The following is a 20,129-nucleotide window of genomic DNA, read 5'->3' as shown; positions in this document are numbered from 1 at the left end:
TAAGCAAGCACTATTCCTCCAGCCCCCTAGAAAGCACACCGAGTTCTCAAAACAAAACCAAACCTCCAGCAGACCTGGGAAATCCCCCGCAGCTATTGTTTTGATTTCGTTCGAGAACTCCTGTAAAGAATGTAAGAACAAACAGTTCTTATGACATCCTTACTGACGTTTTATGTCCATCCTTACGTCAAACTCGGCACCTTTCAGGTATAAATATACCGACGCTGCCCTAAGCAAACACACGGTGGTGATGAGCTTGGAGCAGCGCTACTTGCCGGAGAGCCCAGCTGATGCAGGAATCCCACGGACGCAGCCCCTCCTTTTTGACGCGCTGAGAGAGACGCTGCATTTTCTCTTGCCGAGAAATCCAGCTTCCAGCGTTTCCAGCTTGCCCTCGCGGGTAACTGGGATACCGAGTCCTGAGACAGAGATACCAGCCCTCCTGCCTTCTAAATCCCAGGTACTGAACTGACTAACCCCTTACAGAGAATTCTTGAGTCAGATTCTTGGCAAAACAAACTTAACTTAAACTGCTACTTACTTACTCCTTCCCACATATTAGGCTTGGGTCAGGTACACCGGGGTAGGCGTAGTTAGAAGCACCAGTTGAGTATGATTAGTCAATGTATATATGTATGTATAACTTTTATTCATTTTAAAGTATCTTATGGCTAAGAAACCATATCAATGCTTTTACAGTATTATTTTATAATCCTGCTTTTATTATATGCATTCTACTTAACCTTAAGTATTGCAATTGTAGCGATTCATTTCTCTTGTATGAGAAAAGAGACTGATCTATAAATAACACCTTTTATTGAACACGCCCGTCTCTTCTTTTCTCTACAATCTGGTGAAGCTAAGTATGCACGTATTGACTGAGTAAAATAGCTGTCTTTTGTTTTCATACGACTCTGGAGATATACTCTTGATTAGGGAGAGCAAAGTTGTCATGTTCTATGGTTGTCAGAAACTAAATCCCTTCTTGTCTATCCAGGGAGGTTAAACTCCTCCTTGCCTATTCGAGAAAGTTTCTAGTGAACTCTGAGCTAGCTGGCACACAAAACGTTAAGTCTAATATCGTCAGTAGAAGACCTAGTTAACCTCTGTCCTATGTCTATACTATTGAAGATATTATTCCAATGCGCAGAGCCTATTGGGATAATAGGAACTACACTACAAGACATTCATGCATTGATGACAGAACACTACAATCACTTGTACGAGACCCTCCTGACGGGCAACGCCCAGGATGTGGGATCCTTCCAGGACACTGTGGAGTTGCCCATCCTAACGATAGACCAAACCCTGGAGCTGGACTCTCCTCTAACTGAAGATGAAATACGAGAAGCACTGCAATCCTTGTCCTCTGGTAAAACCACGGGGCCAGACGGCCTTCCACCTGAGTTTTTTAAAACCTACGCGGAATACTTGGTACCGCACCTCCACTCGATGTACCTAGAGGCAATCACGGAGGGAACTCTGCCCCCAACCATGCATACTGCTAATGTGGTATCTTTGTTGAAGCCTGGTAAGGACCCCGCGTCTCCCGGCTCCTATCGACCGATCTCAATATTGAACTCTGATTATAAGATCCTGGCAAAGGTCTTGGCCAACAGGCTGGCTCCGCTGGTCCCTGATCTAGTACACTCAGACCAGTATGGCTTTTTTCCGTAGCGTAGTATGGCCCTGAATCTACTCCGCTTCTTTCGGGTGGCAGAATATGCCCCGATCGACTGGCCACGCTCTGGTTGCATGGTATTGGACCTTGAGTAGGCCTTGGAGTCACTGGCCTACAACTTCCTTTTTGCTGTCCTGGCTCGATTTGGGGTTGACCCCTCCATCAGTTTGGTGCAACTACTATATCATAATCCATCGGTTCGAGTTCCGATAGGCCCATGTATTTCGGATCCGATTCGGGTGCGACGAGGAACCCGACAGGGATGCCCGATGTCCCTGCTTTTGTTTGCATTGGCGGTGGAGCCACTGGCGGCCCACATCCGCGCACATGTTGATGTGTGGATTGAGCTAGGAGATGGCATACATACCATTTTGCTCTACACAGACAATCTGTTACTATATGTTTGGGACCTTCATGACATTCCCCCCTCCCTTTACCAAGCCTTGACCAAGCCCTTAGCCATTTTGTGCGTGCCTCGGGGCTACGAGTTAACCTGACAAAATCCATACTTTCTCTGTTCTTAGGTGACACTCCTGATCCGGGCTACACACTTAGGGGGACGCCTGTGGCCTGGTGCATTGACCCTTTTCACTATTTGGGGGTCTGGGTGTATCTGACCAAAGCTGACCTCTTCGTCGGGAACGTCATCCGGGTTGCCACAGCGATTTGGTCTCAGATGGGTTTCCGGAGGACTCTCCCATTGGCGATATCTGGTAGAATCGCCCTGGTCAAAATGGTGGTTCTTCCCCGCCATCTCTATTACTTTACCACTTTACCCCTAATCATCTCTCCCCCCTTCTTCAAACAATGGGAAATGGTGGTGCAAGATTTCATATGGGGGATATCACGCCACAGAGTGTCCATGGGAAAGCTTTATCTGCCTACTGAGCTAGGGGGCCTTGCGGTACCCAATTTCGAGCATTACTACCTGGCCTCCCAATTGCAATGAATCGCCCTGTGGATGTCTTCCTGTTACTTATCGACACAGCCTCTCTGCGGCCTTTGCTACAGCTGAAAACCCTTTTATACATTTTCCACCCTTGCTCCAAGCTTAGACCTCCCGATATTCTTCTCAGTGTAGCGTACACATGCTTCTGTAGGTGTCTTTTAATCACTGGAACCACAGTCCCATATGCACCCTCTATCCCATTGTTGGGAACTCCAAGGGGGACACCTACATGACGACAGCTGAGTTACATCACTGGGCTTCGGAAGGGATACAGGATGTGGGGGACATTTTTCAGGTGGGCACACTTATTCCGTTCCAGGAACTCATAGCGGAGGAGAACCTACACCCTGGGCTGTTTCTATCACACAGAACACTCATAGCTTCGCTAGCGTCCAAATGGGGTACTGTCACAACTCCAAATTCCTCGGGAGCAGTACCCTCAAAAGGCCCACCATCTGGCAGCCCCGACTCTGCGTTTTAATTTCCAGAGGTTCAGGATGGGCCAGATGAGGGGAGGGAAAGGGAGGGTGCTGCGGGGAGGGAGATCTGTAATGACACACACACACAGGATGAGGTGAATACACAATCTTTAGTTTGACAATTGGAAATTCTAATAAATCATGATTTGACAATTTCCAGAAATTACCTGTAAAATAAAAATAAACTTGTTGCTGTGAATAGTAGCCTTTGATTACTTCGTTAAGACAGCCATGTAAATTAGTCCTGGAACATTTCTCTTTTGCTGTAATCCCACTCTTGACAAACTTGAATATATTTACATTGTAGTTCCAACAAGCCTTAGGTTATGTTTCACCAGAGACTAAAGTGATGTGCATTATTCAGGGAAAACAGTGGAATAGCAATAGTTCAAGACTCCTGGCATTGAAAGTCTCTCTAAAATCACATTGTATCCATTCAAAGAAAGAACTGTATAACCTCCACTTCGCAATAAAGCGGTCTTCAAAGGTTTCCTTAAATCAACAGTTAAGCATCCAGTATCGCCTTCAATTGTTTCAATAATCACTGTCATTAATCATCCGATAAACATCCAAATGCGCTCTTGCAAAGTACCATTAATCTCTTATTTTTATGCCACTAAGCGAAGATCAAAAGGTGACGAATGCGGACTTACCAAGAACAAAATCGCCCGACTTCAGTTTTAACAATGCAAAGACTCCTACCTGCGCTTCCTCGAATGCAGCCTCTAGTGGATAGAATTTGTGGTAAACACTTTCTGCAGAATTGCAGAGAGAGAACAGGAAAGGTACCACTCCTTGCGCGAGACCAGAATAATCCGTGCTGAGCGGAGGGGTGTGGTCCTTTTAAAGGCGCTGGAAACGCCCTACGGGAGCCGCGGTAGCACGCAATGCCTGCATGTGCTTTTACCGCGTTTGCATGAACAAGGCTATGGGACAAAACAAGGTTAGTAAACAGTGTCTAGGCATGAAAGCAACATATATAACACTTTGTTCAACAAGTATATTTCAATAATACTGGCTTGACACAGATAAAGTGATAAAGTTTCTTAAGGAAACAATGAATTAACATAATCAGCAATATGGCTTAATGGTTCATTCGGCCTTATAAATGATTAAACATGACGCAAGGCATTATAACTGGAGAGGCATAACAGTACATGGAAACGAGACAGCCCAAACATAGAGCCCTGACAGCCTTCCCACCAAAAGAAGCTCCCCTTCCTAAACAGGAGCGTCAGAGTGAAGTCTGTGAAAACGACTTACAAGACGTGGGGCATGTACCGAATCACAAGGTTCCCAAGAGTTTTCTTCAGGTCTATATCCTTTCCAAGCGATTAAATACCAAAGCTTTCCTTTTTACGTTTGCTACTTAAAATTCTCTGTACCTCGTATTCCTCCTGATTATTTACTAATATTGGAGTTGGACGATACGGTATTACCTTAGAGGCCTTTTTTTAGCAAAGCAGTATGAAATACTGGGTGTATCAACATAGTTTTTGGTAGTTTCAATTTGTAAGCCACTGGATTCACTTGTTTTCGAATTTCAAATGGACCAATGAATCGAGGATGACATTTTTATTTGTTTCTGAATTTCAGGTTCCTTGTGGACAACCATGCTCTGTCTCCAGGTTCAAACACAGGAGCTGGTTTTCTTTTTCGATCTGCATTTCTTTTATAAACTGCTTTTCCTTTTATGATATTTGTTCTCAAATGCTTTATTAACTGAGTCATGTCTTTTACTTTAGAAGTTACTGCAGACATATCTTCCTCAGGATTTGGTGTTGTACAAGGTAAAAACCAAGGGTGATATCCATGGTTGGCAAAAAACGGGGACATGTTGGTCGAAAAATGACTAAGATTATTGTAAGCGAATTCAGCCTCCCATAACAAATTTACCCAGGAATCTTGTGTCTTGGATAAGTAACACCTCAAATATTGCTTTGTGACTTGGTTTACTCATTCAGTTTGGCCACCCGACTCTGGATGGAAACTGGTGGACAAATTGCTTTGAATGTGAAGAGCTGAACACCAAGCCTTCCAAAGACATGAAGTGAATTGGGTTCCCCTGTCTGAAGTGATGGATATTGGTAGTCCATGCAATCTTACTATATGTTTTAGTAAGCGAGAGACCAATTCCAATGCTGTTGGTAAGCCTGAACAGGCTATGAAATGAGCCATCTTTGATAACCTATCCACTACAACTAGAATAGTGGAATTCCCTTGATCTTTTGTGAGGTCTGTGATAAAATCCATTGAGATGTCTTCCCATAACTGATGTGGAGTAGGGAGAGGAAACAAATAACCCGCTTTTTTGGTGTGGTCAGATTTGGCTCAAAAACATACTTCACAATTTTGAACATAGTCAATTGTGGTTTTTTTCTAGTGTAGCCACCAGAAATTACTTTGAACAAGTTCTGTTGTTTTCTTGTGACCCGGATGACCAACCAAAGGGTTATCATGACTCCATATCAAAACTTGTTGTCGTAGTTGGTAAATACAATTTTTTACTTTGAAAGGGCAAATTGTCTTTGATTGTTCGTCTAGCATCTTGCTTTTCCCAAATAAGTAACTTCTTTAACTGCATATGTTTTTGTACTTCTTCCAAAAGATGAAGAGACTTAGTTGCTCCTTTCACATGACTTGGATTAATCATAGACACTGAATCTTTTGTCTTAAACTTTGTATGATCAGTCTCATTAAAACGAGACAAAGTGTCTGCCTTTGCATTTGAACTGCCTGGACGAAAGGTAATGATAAAATTGAACTCCACAAAAAAATGAGTCCATCTTAATTGTTTTTGGGGTCAAAGCCTTTGCACATCGCAAGAACTGTAAATTACGGTGATCCGTGAATACTGTGATTGGAAACTTGGCTCCCAAGAGATAGTGGTGCCATTCTTTAAAGGCCAAACGAATGGCCAATAGTTCTTTTTCCGCAACTGTATAGTTAAGTTCTGCAGGAAGGAATTTGTGAGATAAAAATGCCACAGGATGAAGTTTGTGAGATTCATGGTCACGTTGTGAAAGAATGGTCCCAACAGCTGTTTCTGAAGCATCCGCTTCTACTATGAATGGTTGACTTGGATCGGGATGTTGTAATACTGGGGCAGATGTAAAAGCCTTTTTAAGGTTTTCAAAAGCCTGTTGAGCTTCCGAGGTCCAGTGAAAGTTTACCTTTTTCTGTAGTAATTTAGTTAGGGGACTTACCATGGTGGAAAAGTGATGGATAAAGTGACAATAAAAGTTTGCGAATCCTAAGAACCGCTGAATATTTTTTATGCAAGTAGAAAGACTCCATTACGAAATGGCTTGTATCTTTCGATCGGGCATGGTGATACCTTCTGGAGTCAAGATAAAACCTAGAAATTCTATCTTAGAGGTGTGAAATTCACATTTTGATAGTTTACAAAATAAACCATTCTTCTGTAAGGTTTGTAAAATAGTTTTGACATGTCCTTGATGTTCAGATTGTGAAGAAGAATAAATCAGAATATCGTCAATGTAGACAATGATGAAGCGATCCAATTTTTTTTTCAGAACATCATTTAAAAAAAATTGGAATGCCGCAGGGGCGTTGCAAAGCCCGAATGGCATTACACAGTACTCGAAAAGGGCGTAGTGAGTACGAAAAGCTGTTTTCCATTCGTCCCCAGCTCTAATTCGCACTAGGTGATATGCTCCTCTTAAGTCTAACTTAGTGTAAATGGTTGCCGAGCGTACTTGATCAAGAAGAACCAATATCAAGGGTAAGAGAAAGCGGTTCTTTACCGTGATGTTGTTAAGTGCGTGGTAGTCTATGCAAGTACGTAACTAGTCATTACTCTTTGGGATAAAAAAAGAGGAGAAGCAGCAGGGGACTTGGATGGTCGTAAAACCCATTCAATAGATACTTATCGAAGTATTCTCTTAGATGGTTGTTCTCTTGTTCAGTTAAGGCGTATATACTACTGCACGGAACATTTGCTCCAGGTATTAAGTCAATTTCGCAATCATAAGTGCGATGAGGAGGTAACCTTTCCGCTTGACTTTCACTAAAAACATTTCTAAAAGATTTATACTCAGATGGTAGGATAGTGTTCTGTTCGGCAGCTGTTGCTATATTTTGATCCATAGGGACTGGTTCATGTCTTTCAGCTAAACATTGTGACCCAGACATTGGTACAGATGGTTGCTTAGTTAAATGTTCGTGTTTACACCAATCCGAAGTAAAATCAATTTTTCTTTTGGCCCAATCAATAGCTGGGTTGTGAAGAGTCAACCAAGGCATTCCTAAAATTATTTCAAATTGAGGGGCACCTATAAGATCAAAACTAATGCACTCTCGATGTTAAAGATTAGGAAATAATGGAGTCATTGTTATAATCACTGTGGATCTTGTGATGGGACCTGATGTTAGTAATGTTCCATCAACAGCCCGCACATTCTCAGGCCGGGTTTTGGTTACAGGAAGGATAGCCAATTTGTGACATAAGGTTGAATCAATAAAATTGCCGGTTGCTCCGGAGTCCACCATCACTGTGAGGGTTTCATGAATGATTTCAACTTCAAACCGAACGTTTAGAGATAAGTGAGGAACAGCAATTTGTAAGGTATTTGCTAAGGACTGTTCAGGAGCTTGAGATTCATGCCTTGAGAAATACTCCTGTCTCTTTCCCGAGCTAATTAGTTTCCCTGAGGTTTTTCTTTATCTTTGCCTGTAAATGTGCTTCCAAGACCTGGGCTTATTAGGACACTAACACACGAAATGTCCTTTCTTTCCACAATATAAACACTGTCCTGCTTTCCATCGTTGATCTTTTGCTTCTTGAGACAGAGGTTTTCTAATCCCACCAATATCCATTGGTTCGACTGTGTCTGGGTTTATTGAGACATTCCTTTCCTTGGTTCTGGTGATGGTTTGGGACTCTGGTCTTCTCTTTTCTCCTTTCCGATCTGCCATACGATGATCCAATCATAAGGTTAGGGCTATTAAATAGTCGCAGGAGGAAGGTTGAGGGTCAATTGGAGCAATCGGGTCTTTTAAATCATCCTGCAAACCTTGATAAAATAGGGCATCCTTCTTATCCTCTGGTCAATGTGTTTCTGCTGTAAGTCGATTGAACTGAGTTAGGTAATGCACTAAGTCCTTATTTCCCGGACGTAATTCTAATAGTTCATGAACAGCTGATCCAGTAATGGTCCGCCTATAGAAAACTTTTTCAAATTCCCTTTCAAAATCTCACCAATCATAAAGAAATGAGACAGCCCAGATATAGAGCCCTGACTGGTACACTCGCCCAGGAACCCCCACACCCCACACTTCGCAGTACCATCACGTGATGAGGAAAGGGAGACACCTCACACGCTGGTTCGCATCTTTAGTCCAACAACACACGGAGATAGATCTCATCCGACTTTGACTTCATTGGGAGGGGACCCTGGGGAGGGCGTTTACAGATAGGGAATGGTTGGCTGTCCAAGGCAGTCCGACCCGCATCCCTTGTAACCAGCGATTCATACAGATACAATTTTTCATATTGCATCAGGCCTACCTTACCCCAGCCCAAATCAGCAGGTACTTCCTCCGCATAGATGCGGCTTGTCCCTGTTGCAGGCAATTAGACGCTGTCATGCTTCATATGCTTTGGGGTTGTTCGGTTCTGACTGACTATTGGAGTGCGGTGACGGCACCTCACGCACCATTCCCCCAAATTGGGAGGCCCATGTACTGCACCTCTTCAGCAGAAACAAGAAATACAGAGCTGCCACACGGTTTATAGACTTGGGTCTAATAACAGCCAAGCGCTTGATCACCAAGTGGTGGAAATCTCCACTGTCGCCTCACCTGCTTGCTTGGCGCCGATCCCTGCTTAACTGGGCGAAAGCCGAGATGTGGTGCTACGCAGAGAAGACCTGCTTGGTATTCGAATGTTCCCCCTGGCACCTCAATGGGATGCAATGGTCTCCAAGCTCTTGGGGGAGGACACTGACACAGGCACCCCGACTACCACACAAAGAGTTATCACTCAGAATATATCCCCCAATTGCGTGAATGTGGACTAATGCCGACATCCGCACTGCTTCAGCTCCTCTGTCTCAGATCCCCACTGCCACTAAGACTTGGCGGTTTTTGGCCCCCCAGGTCCATTGGATGTGGCAGCAGGTCTTAAGTGACTCTCCCCTGACCTTCCTTCACTTTGGTTGTCCTCATTTGGCTGTGCCCTATGTCCCCGGTTGAGTTTGAACTGCACTGTACCTGCATTATTCACATGCTACCTGGTGCCGTGATTTGTCAACACTGCACTGTACTTTCTGAGATGTTGCCACACGATTTGATGTACTCACCATACCCTGAATCTCCGTTTTCCTGTTGCTATTAGTTATTGTGTACCATGCCACTGGCAATCAATTTTCTTTTTTTCCAACTGCGACATCAGAGCTGTCCTGACTGTATGCTTTATTGATAATATGCAATGCAAGCAAAAAAGGTTAATAAAATGATTTAAACAAAAAAAAAAAAGTTTGTGAACAACGTCAAATGTCCCAAATGACGTTACTACATTCTATAATCCCACTAGTTCAGCAGGGGCATTCTTTCATTATTGGACCATCACAACTTCCTTAAATCTGTATAAATGTTTCTGTCCATTAGTTTTCTACTCTACTTTGGATGGACAGTATCTCCACTTTCAGATCACTGTTCTGACATTTGGTCTGCCATCTGCCCAAATAGTGTTTCCTTTAAGGTCCTTGTGGTTCATTTTGGATGTTCTATAAGCCTGAAGTAGTAAAATGTTCTTCCCATTGACCAGGGTCACTATGTATTAATTTTCTTCATTCCCTTCATCCGTAGGATCGTGGTGAAACAACGTCTTTTTTGTATGTGTCCATCGGCCACAGAGCCATTGATTCACTCTCCTTCGTAGCATCTACTTGGCAATTTGACCTTTCACCATTTTACCTGGCCCACCCTCAATTTCTCAGTAAGTTTCACTAGAGACACAAGAGGAGCTGCTCAAAGGGTTTGCCTCCTAGAACTTTCGATATATTATTATCTTTTCAAGAACCTGATGTTCCTCTGGAACAAGTTTTCAGTGGCCATTTTTAATTCCTCCTCATTCCGTGAATGGGGAAGTGGTGCAGGCCTTCATTGAATCATGACATGATGTATCCACATTTTGGGGGGGGGGGGGGGGGTTGCGGTTGCTGTCTCCAATGTTATATGAAGTGCTGTCCATTGGTTTATTCAGCATTCTTTTCAGAGCAGCAACCGGTAGGCAGATGGGGGTATCTTATTTTAATATCCAGCTGGGCCCAAAATAAAGGCCTGATTTAAAATGCCATCAGCTCTCCTTTTGTTCAACCATCATCCAGGCTGGGAGCCATCTGGAGCTTAATACCTAGACACCAATATCATGGAAATAAATAAAGGCACCCTGCTTGTTAGCACTACACAAGCAGGGGCGGCTCCTCCGTTTGAGCAGAGGAGTGGCACCTCACTCAAATGCCACCAGAGACAAAAAATAAAATGGTAATGAAGTTAATTTATAACATTTTATTTTTCATCTCCCCGTCTCGAGCAGAGCATCAGGGCGGGGGTAGGGCAGCTGCTGACTGGCAGAAGCAGAGAGAACAGGGTGGTTTCAGTTTAAAGTATGCATGTCTGATTGGCCGGTCGTCTAGTGGTGGCCAGCCATGCATGTCCACTTTCAACCTCTCTAACCCAGCGGTCTTAAGACAGCTGGGTTAGAGAGAGCAAAATCCTATAGTGCTCTTCTGTGCTCTAATAGTAGGGTGGCCATGTGTCCCGGATTTGCCAGGACGGTCCCCGTTTTTCACCAGCTGTTTGGGCAGATTTTGAGAAATTTAGCTCATGTCCCGTTTTTTGGAGAGGGTCGAATAAAAACGGGGGGAGAGGCTTTTTTATGTTTTACAAAGCGGTGATAGTTAGCAGTTGTTCCAGGAAAGCAATTTAATTCACAGGCAAGCTACTGGGTTTAAAAATTGCATCTTATGTATATTCTTACTGCCTGTTTTGTAATTCTCTGATGAGGAGCGCTGTCATTCTGTGCGCTCGCTTGACCTAAAATTATAGTCCTTCTTCTATTTTTGTGAAATGTCCCGGTTTCTTGCTTTAAAATTCTGGTCACCCTAGCTAATAGATGCCACTCCCACCAAACCTGGTGCTGCTCTCATGCTGGTGAGAGCAGCACCAGGATTGCCTTGGGTGTTTAGATCCTGCCTGCCTCGAGGATGTTGCACTGCAGGTAAGTGCTATTAATTTATTATTATTTTTTTTTAAATGTCCCACCTGCTTCACCACCCTCAGGACATGCCAGCCGCCACTGTTCACATGTACGTAAGAGAACTATTGGAGGCTGGTTTGTAACTTTGTTCAACTATATAGGAGAAGTGCTTGCACTGTAAGAATGCAAGATTTATCTGTCTCTAGAGTAATTACACAAATATTGAATTAAAGAGCACCTATTATTCTTTCTTTAACTGCTACTCATTTCAATGCAAGGTGTCAGAGCACACAGAAGCACAATAGATCTTACAAGTGTATAAATCAATATACAGAAAATATTACATAAGATAATGAGGGTTATAAGGTTTAGGAATCACATATTATCCTTACTGGTAGACATTGTATGCTATCAGTGAATGGCTGGAAAAACACAGTCTTAATCTAATATTTAACGCAGTGACTGTGGCTGTCTGTACCAACAAGACTTCATTGCTTCCCAAAAGAACCCTTCTTTGCAATCTTAGAATAGCAACAGATTGAGAAAGAAACAATAAGGATCTAAACCCACGACTTACAGTTTGCATACAGTTCCTAGATGCTGGTAAATAGGACACTGTGCTAGACTAGAAGTCTTGAAGTTTATGAACTAGAAGTAATAAATTGATGTGTCAAAAGCAGTAGGCCACTTACATACCTACCTCCGAACTGCATGTTGCACAAAGCGCTTTGGTAGGCACACTAACACGCTGTGCTACTTTATGCGTCAAAACTGACCGTGACTGGACAAAGCACAGAACTCCCCCAGAACTGGTTTAACCACTAGAGTTATCTTGCTCTTATAATCCCCTCGAAATTACTGGGCAAACAATGCTCTGCAGCAGGTATCTTAACCCTGAAGGAAATCTAAAAATGCAGCCTCTTTGCGACCTATCAAGTAATCTAGAACAGATTACTCCCACATATGTACTTGCTGCCAAATTTTTTTTGCAAAGGGTTTAAAAATATATATAAATATAGATTTATTAATTGACTATCAAACTTTCCTCTGCCATGCCTTGACACCCAATTTTAGGGTTCTCCGAGTAATTGTTTCCCAATTCCACCACTGAACACGCCATATTGTTGCCGCGCGAGGTCTCCTAAATTTACCCTAAAGAAGCGATGATGTATACTCCAATTGGATAATGATTTTAATTTGACTGAGAGTCGCACTTTGGCTTTTTTGACTTTCATAACATCGGGGATTTTTCAAGACATGCATCGTTTTGTGGGTTTCACCACATAGAATTCAGCTACACAGAGGAAAATCAGCAACATTTTGAAGGCACTGAGGCAAGACAAGTCCAGGGTTTGGACAAATTGTCTATAAAACAACAATTATCTGGATTTCAATTGTTTGTACAGAGTAAGAGTACGGAGGGTGTACGATTATATTGAAAATATGTTTAGAAGAGATAGAGCGCCATCTAGTGGCATTTTGAAGTACGCAAAACGTTCCCTTTCTGATCTTTGCAGTACTTGAACATACATGAACAGATGAAATGTTTGTGTTGTATTGTAGTGTTTATACAGTGCTTACTTTCCCTGTGTGAGCCAGCACAGCGCTTATCCACTTGATAGCACGCTACACCGTGCAGGATGTGTGGTTAATTTAACAAAGAATGCAACAGAGCATTCAACTATGTTATCGAGTACATTTCTAAGATTAAGAAAATAAAGCAGTGAGACATGTTTAAGTTAAAGGAGTGGGTGATCGTTTCTATAGCTCAGGTTATGTCAGTGACGTAACAAAAGCCCATGCAGCCCCGGCGGTGGGGTGTGTGTGGGGGGGGGAGGGGGGGCGGGCGGGCTGGCCCTGAGCTCCGGGCCCCCCCAACCTGGCAAGTCCCTGGCCTGAGAGATCCGGACTAGGTCCAGAGCGTGAGGACCCCTTCCATATACTTTGCAGCCCCCCAAATTTCGCTACGCCACTGGGTCCCGTGGCTCACTGTGGCCCATCTACCTGGAAATAGGAACTTCAAGTGCCCCCTCTTGGTCAGGCTGACAGGTAATCAGGACACAAGTCCTAAAAAAAGAAGTGGGGGGGACTCTCCAAGTTAGTTGGTGTCACAGGAAGAGACGTAGCGGGACGTGACATCACAACAGGAATTGGCATCACAGGAGGTGACCACATGTGCAGCAGGTCTATCCTTTGAACGTGTTGCAAGATTTAACAATTGAAGCTGCTCAGTACTTAAGCCTGTGACTTAAGGCCCCTGTATGGAGGAATTGACAGCCCAAATGTGGATGAGGTTTGGTGTACAACTACATTAACCAGGCCATTAAGTGCTGTAAGCGAGGCATACTAAAACATGGCACCATGAACAAAAGCAGAGTTTGTGCGTTGTAAAAAACAGACAAAGAAAGCCACATGCTAGAAACTACAATTGTGATTATCAAAACTATCATTTTCATTATGCTACCTAGAACACCACATTTAAATATACTGACAAGTTTAATACACTCTGACCATGATAAAAAAAATGCAAGGTGCTCACTGTACAGTTTCAACCCGATACTCTGTACATCTGTCATCTGTTATTGCAGACATTATGGGACAGTAGTTCGGAGAAATTGGAAAGCAAATACTGATTAGCCTACACATGCTTCAAGCAAGGAAAATTTCACTTCCTAAAAACCAGGCAATTAAAAGCGATGGTAAAGTACCTATGCTCCATGGGAGGGTTGAACAAGATTGCCAAGTCAACCACACATCTTACTCTTCAGATTTTGCTGGACGAAAGAAAAGCCTCCTCCTATTGCAGTAAAAAAAATCTTCATGGGACTTCCAACAGCAGCTAAGGAATCGCTTGCTGACAACTTGTATCTGATGGTCCACTGATAGCGTTTTTCAGGTCTCAACATGAGCAAGACACCAGAGTCCACTGCAGGCCCACCCACCCTCATGGCCTGTGCCTCGCAGGACACTGTTTGTGGAGGTATCTGATCAGTGATAGGGGAGTTAAATGCTATTTTCCATGAAGATTTCAGCCAACTACCAAATTGATTTTGGTAACTCAGCTCGTCCTGCCATATTTTGCTCATTCACTGCAGCTCATTCCTTGTGGGTCACTCCTTGCATGGCCTTTTCCTCTGTTGCTCAGTATCTCATTTTCTCTGGATTAGTTCTTGCTGTTCATTCCCTATTAATAATTCTCGGCGTTGCTCAATTCTTGGAGCCCATTCCATTTGGGTGCATTCTTTATGGCTCATTCCCTGTCGTCCATTCTCTGTGGCTCATTCCCAGTGTGCTGCGTGCTGTGCATGGCCCATTCCCTATGGTTCATTGGGTATGTCACTAAATTCCTATGGTTCACTCCTTGCATGCCCTTTTCCCCTGTGGCATATTCCAAGTATGTGATTCTCTATGACTTGGTTCTTGCTGTTCATGCCCTGTGACTAATTCTCGGCGTTGCTCAAGCCTTGCAGCCCCTTCCATGCCGGCACTTAATACTGCACACTCACTCCTTCCCTCTCCCAGCCCACTAAGTACTGCACACTCACTCCTTCCCTCCCCAGGCCCACTCAATACTGCAGACTCACGCCCCCCCCCTCGCTATCCTCTGTCTGAAATTCAATTAAAATGCAGATGCCCTTCTTTTGGCTTGGCACGGATTACAAGTAATGCTAGCGTAACTGACATGACAAATAGCCAAGAAAATAGCAAATCATCCCTGCCCTGTCAGAGGGGCTGTGGAGCGCAAGCTTCCCTGATTGTTGCATTACGCATTGCACTAGTTTGCATTACAAAGTGCCTGATTGTTGCGTTATGCATTGCATTATTTTAGCATTACGAACTGCTTGATTGTTGCATAAAGAATTGCATGATTTGTACATTGCAGAGTGCATGATTCTTGCATTACAAACTGTATAGCATTGCATCAGGTCTGCATTGGTTCATCTACAATTGCTCATTAATATTGCAAGAACCTACAAGGGCTGGCTGGCCTAATAACCTGCCAGGAGGAATTTTACAAATAAGCATATGTTGGATTTTTATTGTGTGGTCTCATCGTACATCCTTTTTTATAAACATATACTCTTTTTTTCTATGAAACTTGTGTGGAGTCCTTTTATGGTGTCATCATTGGGTCACTGAGAGGGTGGTTGCAAATGCTTTACACATTTGCCTTGAAGTTAAGCCTGGCTGCTCGTGCCAAACTACAGAGGGGGTGAGCAGGGGCTATCTGAGAAGGTGTCCTTCCTTTGCCTGACGTGGAAGCGAGGGTCCATACTTGGCCTGAGGTACCTACCTCAGCCAACTAGGAATCCTGGTTCTAACAGTCAGCTTGAAGGTGAGTGTTTTGCCGCTCAAATAATTTATGGCAAAATCTCAGGGGCCAACCAAAGACCAGGGGAGTGTTAGAAATGGGATTTCTGGTTGGCTAAGGCTTGCGCCAAAGCCATACAGAAACCACACTCTAGTCAGGGCAAGGGAGTTACACGCTGAAGAGAACCCCTGCTCACACCCTTGGTAGCTTGGCACGAGCAGTCAGACTTATCCCAGAGTCAATTTGTAAAGCATTTGCGCAACACACACCCAGCAACAACATACTAGGCCCACCACAAAAGGAACTCCACACAAGGTTATATATGAAAGTAGCCTTTGTATTATCATAAACACATTAGAATAGTAATCACACAATATACACTGTGACACCTGGCACTGTGCAATATTTACAGGGGATTATATACACTTGACAGGGCCAATTGGGCCACGGTCAGAACCATCACAAAGCGAAAACAGTAAAAGTAGAACCAATATTAAACTGAGACACAACCAGTAATTAATGACAAACACTGTACTCAGCATTATCCTGCAACATAAATCATATTATGCGCAGTATCACATTAGGCATGAAATATATTCAGTGCCAACCTCATAAGTCTAAACGTATTAGACAATAAAATCCTAATCATAAATTACATTAGGTATAAATCAATGTGGATAAAAATCTCACAAGCATAAACCACAGTATGCAAATCACCACATAAACTGCATTAGAGGCATAAATCATGGTGCATCAATCACAGTACATGAATCACATTTCCTGCGCATCACATAAATCACATTAGGGCCTGGCACCCGATCAACCCCCTGGCCAACTGGCCTTCTCAGAGGGCTCAAATGCCCTATGTCCATAATGTCAGGGTGGCTGCCAATGCAGCAGAATTCGCAAGTGCGCAATTGTGCTGGGGAAGAGGAGTGCATCTCACTCCTATCTCATTCAAAAATGCCCCCAAAGAACTGTTGGCCTAAACGATGCAGCTGACGCTAATTGCCTTGCAGGTGTGAGCAGAACGTGGGCCTGGGCCCTCTGGACAAATATGCAAAAGTGTTACAGCTGAGAATACTGTAACTGGGCCCTGGCACGACTGTGCCCTCAGGGTCCCCACTGGGGCTCTCTGAACAAAACTGCCCCGATCGTTGTAGCTGCCCTCTAGCAGGTGGGGCAGCTGGAAAAGCCACACATGCGCTCACTGGGCCCTCAGAGTGGCAGCAGGCCGTGCACCAATAATGTGCCCGATGCGCCCCTCCCATCAGGGACTCTGAGAAAGAATTACCCCCATCGTTGGAGCGGCCCTCTGTCATGGGGGGCCGCTAAGGGACTGGACATCGACACCGTGCCTCGAACGGGGCACCAACAACATAGAGCCTTCTCTTACCGGCTCTCGGGATTAGCCCTCTGTCCGTCTCCCTCGCTGGGGAGACTTCGTCTGCTCTCTTAGCCGGTCCTTCCTCTGGACGTCCTCTTTGGAACCGGGGCGAAGGTAGCGCCCTCCCGGCTCTTCTGTGGACGCGGGCCGGGCTTCCCTCGCTGATGCAAAAGTCCCGCCCCACGTCAGGCAACATGTTGCCTGATTTCCTCCCCGGCCGCGCTGCGATTGGCAGCCTCTGGCAGGTCAGTCTACTTCGGATCGGGCCGCAGTGGTGAAACGCGGGGTGGGCACCCGCTATCAAACAAAGCACATTAGCGGGGTGGGCGCCCGCAAAGGCAACATAACGCCGGGTGGGCACCCGCGGTTTTGAATAATCATAAAGCGGGGTTGGCTCCCGTTCGGTACGGCATCACGGGGGAATCCCTACGATGGGGATTCCATTTAAAAAGGCTGCAGCTCAGCGCTGTGCAGCCCAGGTTCTCCTTCTTCTGGGGACAATCAAAAGAAAGCGCTCACAGGGTGCAAAAAGCCCATAAAGTCCTGAAGGTCCTGGAAAAGAATAAGTTCATGCTAAATGTTCCTCTAGGTCCAGGGGCACAGCTGGGCCCAGGGAGGCCAGCACACAGGACCCACCAGCAGGGAGGTAAGCCCCCATGACGGTTCCTCCTGGGCCCCAGCAGCAGCACGCCCCCAAGTCAGGAACAGCACACCAGCATAGAAGAAAACATCTTCATGGGGTCACAGCCCCTATATTTATACCAGGCATTGGTTTGTCTGTAGTACAGACCATGGGGAAACCTGGTGCAACTAGTTCAGGGGGAATTTGGAGCACTTTGTTTCCCAAGCTCCTCTTCCCCTTTGTCAGGTGGGGGCTAGGTGATCAGATGCACCACAGGGGGTGGAGCCTGTATTGTAGAGGCAGGGCACAGTCCTATTCAGAGTCAGGGGATTACTTCTCACACTACTCCCAGCTCAGATGTCCCATTCAGCCTAGTGCTGACTCACCCTGCACCTCCCGGAGCCAAACACACCTCCCAGCCCCTGTCACTCACAAGCCAGACATGCAATTCACATCAGGCAAGCAGACACACAGCACACAGAACTGCCAACTTCTAAAAGTGGCATTTCCCAAATAGTCATAATAAATCTGCGCCCACCATTGCGCAGCATTTATTATTACAATTCCATACATACTAAACTCGACCACTCTGCTCCTCCCATATCCGGAATTACCACTGACACACTGATCAGGGAATCCCGAGTGCATTCCTATGGAAGGGCAGGCCAATCTCACCAATGTAACACAGAGAGCGCACACACTTTACACAGGACAGCAGTGCTCAAGTGCCCAGAGGCCTAAAACCACCAACAGGTCACAGAAAAGGCAAAAAGTTTAGGGGTGAACCTGCCAAAAGGGCCAAGTCCAACAGGGAGCATCTTAGTCAATGGGATTCAGGGGTGTGAGCCTGAGATTTCCCTACAACCACCTCAGTGCACCCAGCTAAAAGGGACAGTGCTAAGACATAAGTGAGCAGGGATGGTGGTTGGACTGGTGGTCCACTGGAATGTCGAAGAGGAGTATTTACTGGCAGTGTTGCTAGAGGGAGGTAGGATAATAATCTGAAAATAAAAGTACACATTATTCTTAAAGCTCTTCAGATCCAAGGATTGCGGTATAAAAAGAAAAGTGCTTGAGTAAACTAATCCAGCAATAAACTGACTGGCGAGTTGGGCACGAGTTAACAAAATAAGCCAACATCGCAAACCTCTTTTCCACATTGCTTTACATCATGCAGGCTGCATTTAATATTTTTTTACACTATTGTGAAGCTTTTCTTCTTCCACAAGCAGTGTTTGTGTAGTGTAGTGTAGTCGGAGCTGACCGTGATCCATGGAGCAGAGCAGCAGGTACTTTTGGGCTGAAGGTTTATTTTGTTTAGTGGATAAGTTAATGGTGGGGGCTGGTTTGAGAAGATGCAGGGGTCCAGCTCTGCAGCAGTTGCTGTGGTGACTGCAGAGGACCCACAGATCTGACGGGAGCTGCACAGCCACGTAGAGGACCTCGGTTTTAATTCTCGAGTGTAGTGGAGCCTGCATTGCTGTGCAAAGTAGGTGCCCCAGAGGTGTGAAAAAGCACATGAGCAGGGCCGGAGTCGGGGTACCATGAGGGTGGACGGCGTCCCCCCACTTATTTTACTGGGAGCTCGATAACTGGAGACAATGGAGCCACACATTCAGTCTTTGGCCTCTCTGGGGCGAGATCGGAACCCATTCAGAACGCTGCTCACGCGCTGGCTTCTCTGATGTAATCGCATCTAAGGGGTGAGCGAGCGTAGGCAGTGAGTCTCATGGTGCAAGCCACCTTTCATGACGTCACTTCCCGCCGTGACGTCAGCGTCCCCCACTTCTGTTTTTTAGGACTTGTGCCCTGCACATGAGTATTTAGTTCAGTGGTACCTCTGGCGTACAGGGGAAGCCTGGACGCTCAAACAATTTAAATGACCGGCTAGTTAGCATCAGTCCAATTCCTCATGCCGGAAATGATTGATGAAGGGAGGTAAGGCCTGCAGGGAGGATGGGGGGTGGGTGAACTGATTTATGATTGGATTAAGTGTTGAATGTTAAGGTAGGTGAAATATAAAAAGCATATTTTTTTTTAACAGTGTGAAAATTTGGGTAAAATAAAGGTAGTTTTGTTTATTAAGTCTCGCTGATATGTACTATTCTGCCCCTCCCCTCTACCCCCACGAACGAACCCTTAGGAGCAGATCCCAAACTCCTCTTAAACAAAAGACCCTCTTCACAATTCTGACAATACTGTTTATCTAAAGCAGTAAAAGAGCTTTGTATTTAAATACCTTTCATCTCAGCCTCATTTTTTCAGAAAAGTAGTAGAAGTGCCCTGCTCTGGAATTTTTCGCAGTGGCCCATGGCACACAAGTGACAGATAACCAATCAAAGAAGTCTTGGACTCAACAAATGGAAGGCAATCAAATATTTCTGCTGTCGGGGGGTGGGTGGTGTCAGGCTGTAGAGCTACTCCATCCACAAGCTGCTTTTCAGGCTACAAGTGGCAGCTGACACTGCCTGTAAT

Source organism: Lissotriton helveticus, chromosome 5_1 (assembly GCF_964261635.1).
Source record: "Lissotriton helveticus chromosome 5_1, aLisHel1.1, whole genome shotgun sequence".
NCBI classification, from domain to species: domain Eukaryota; kingdom Metazoa; phylum Chordata; class Amphibia; order Caudata; family Salamandridae; genus Lissotriton; species Lissotriton helveticus.
The sequence above is the reverse complement of the archived record's forward strand: the minus strand, read 5'-3'. Positions refer to the sequence as shown.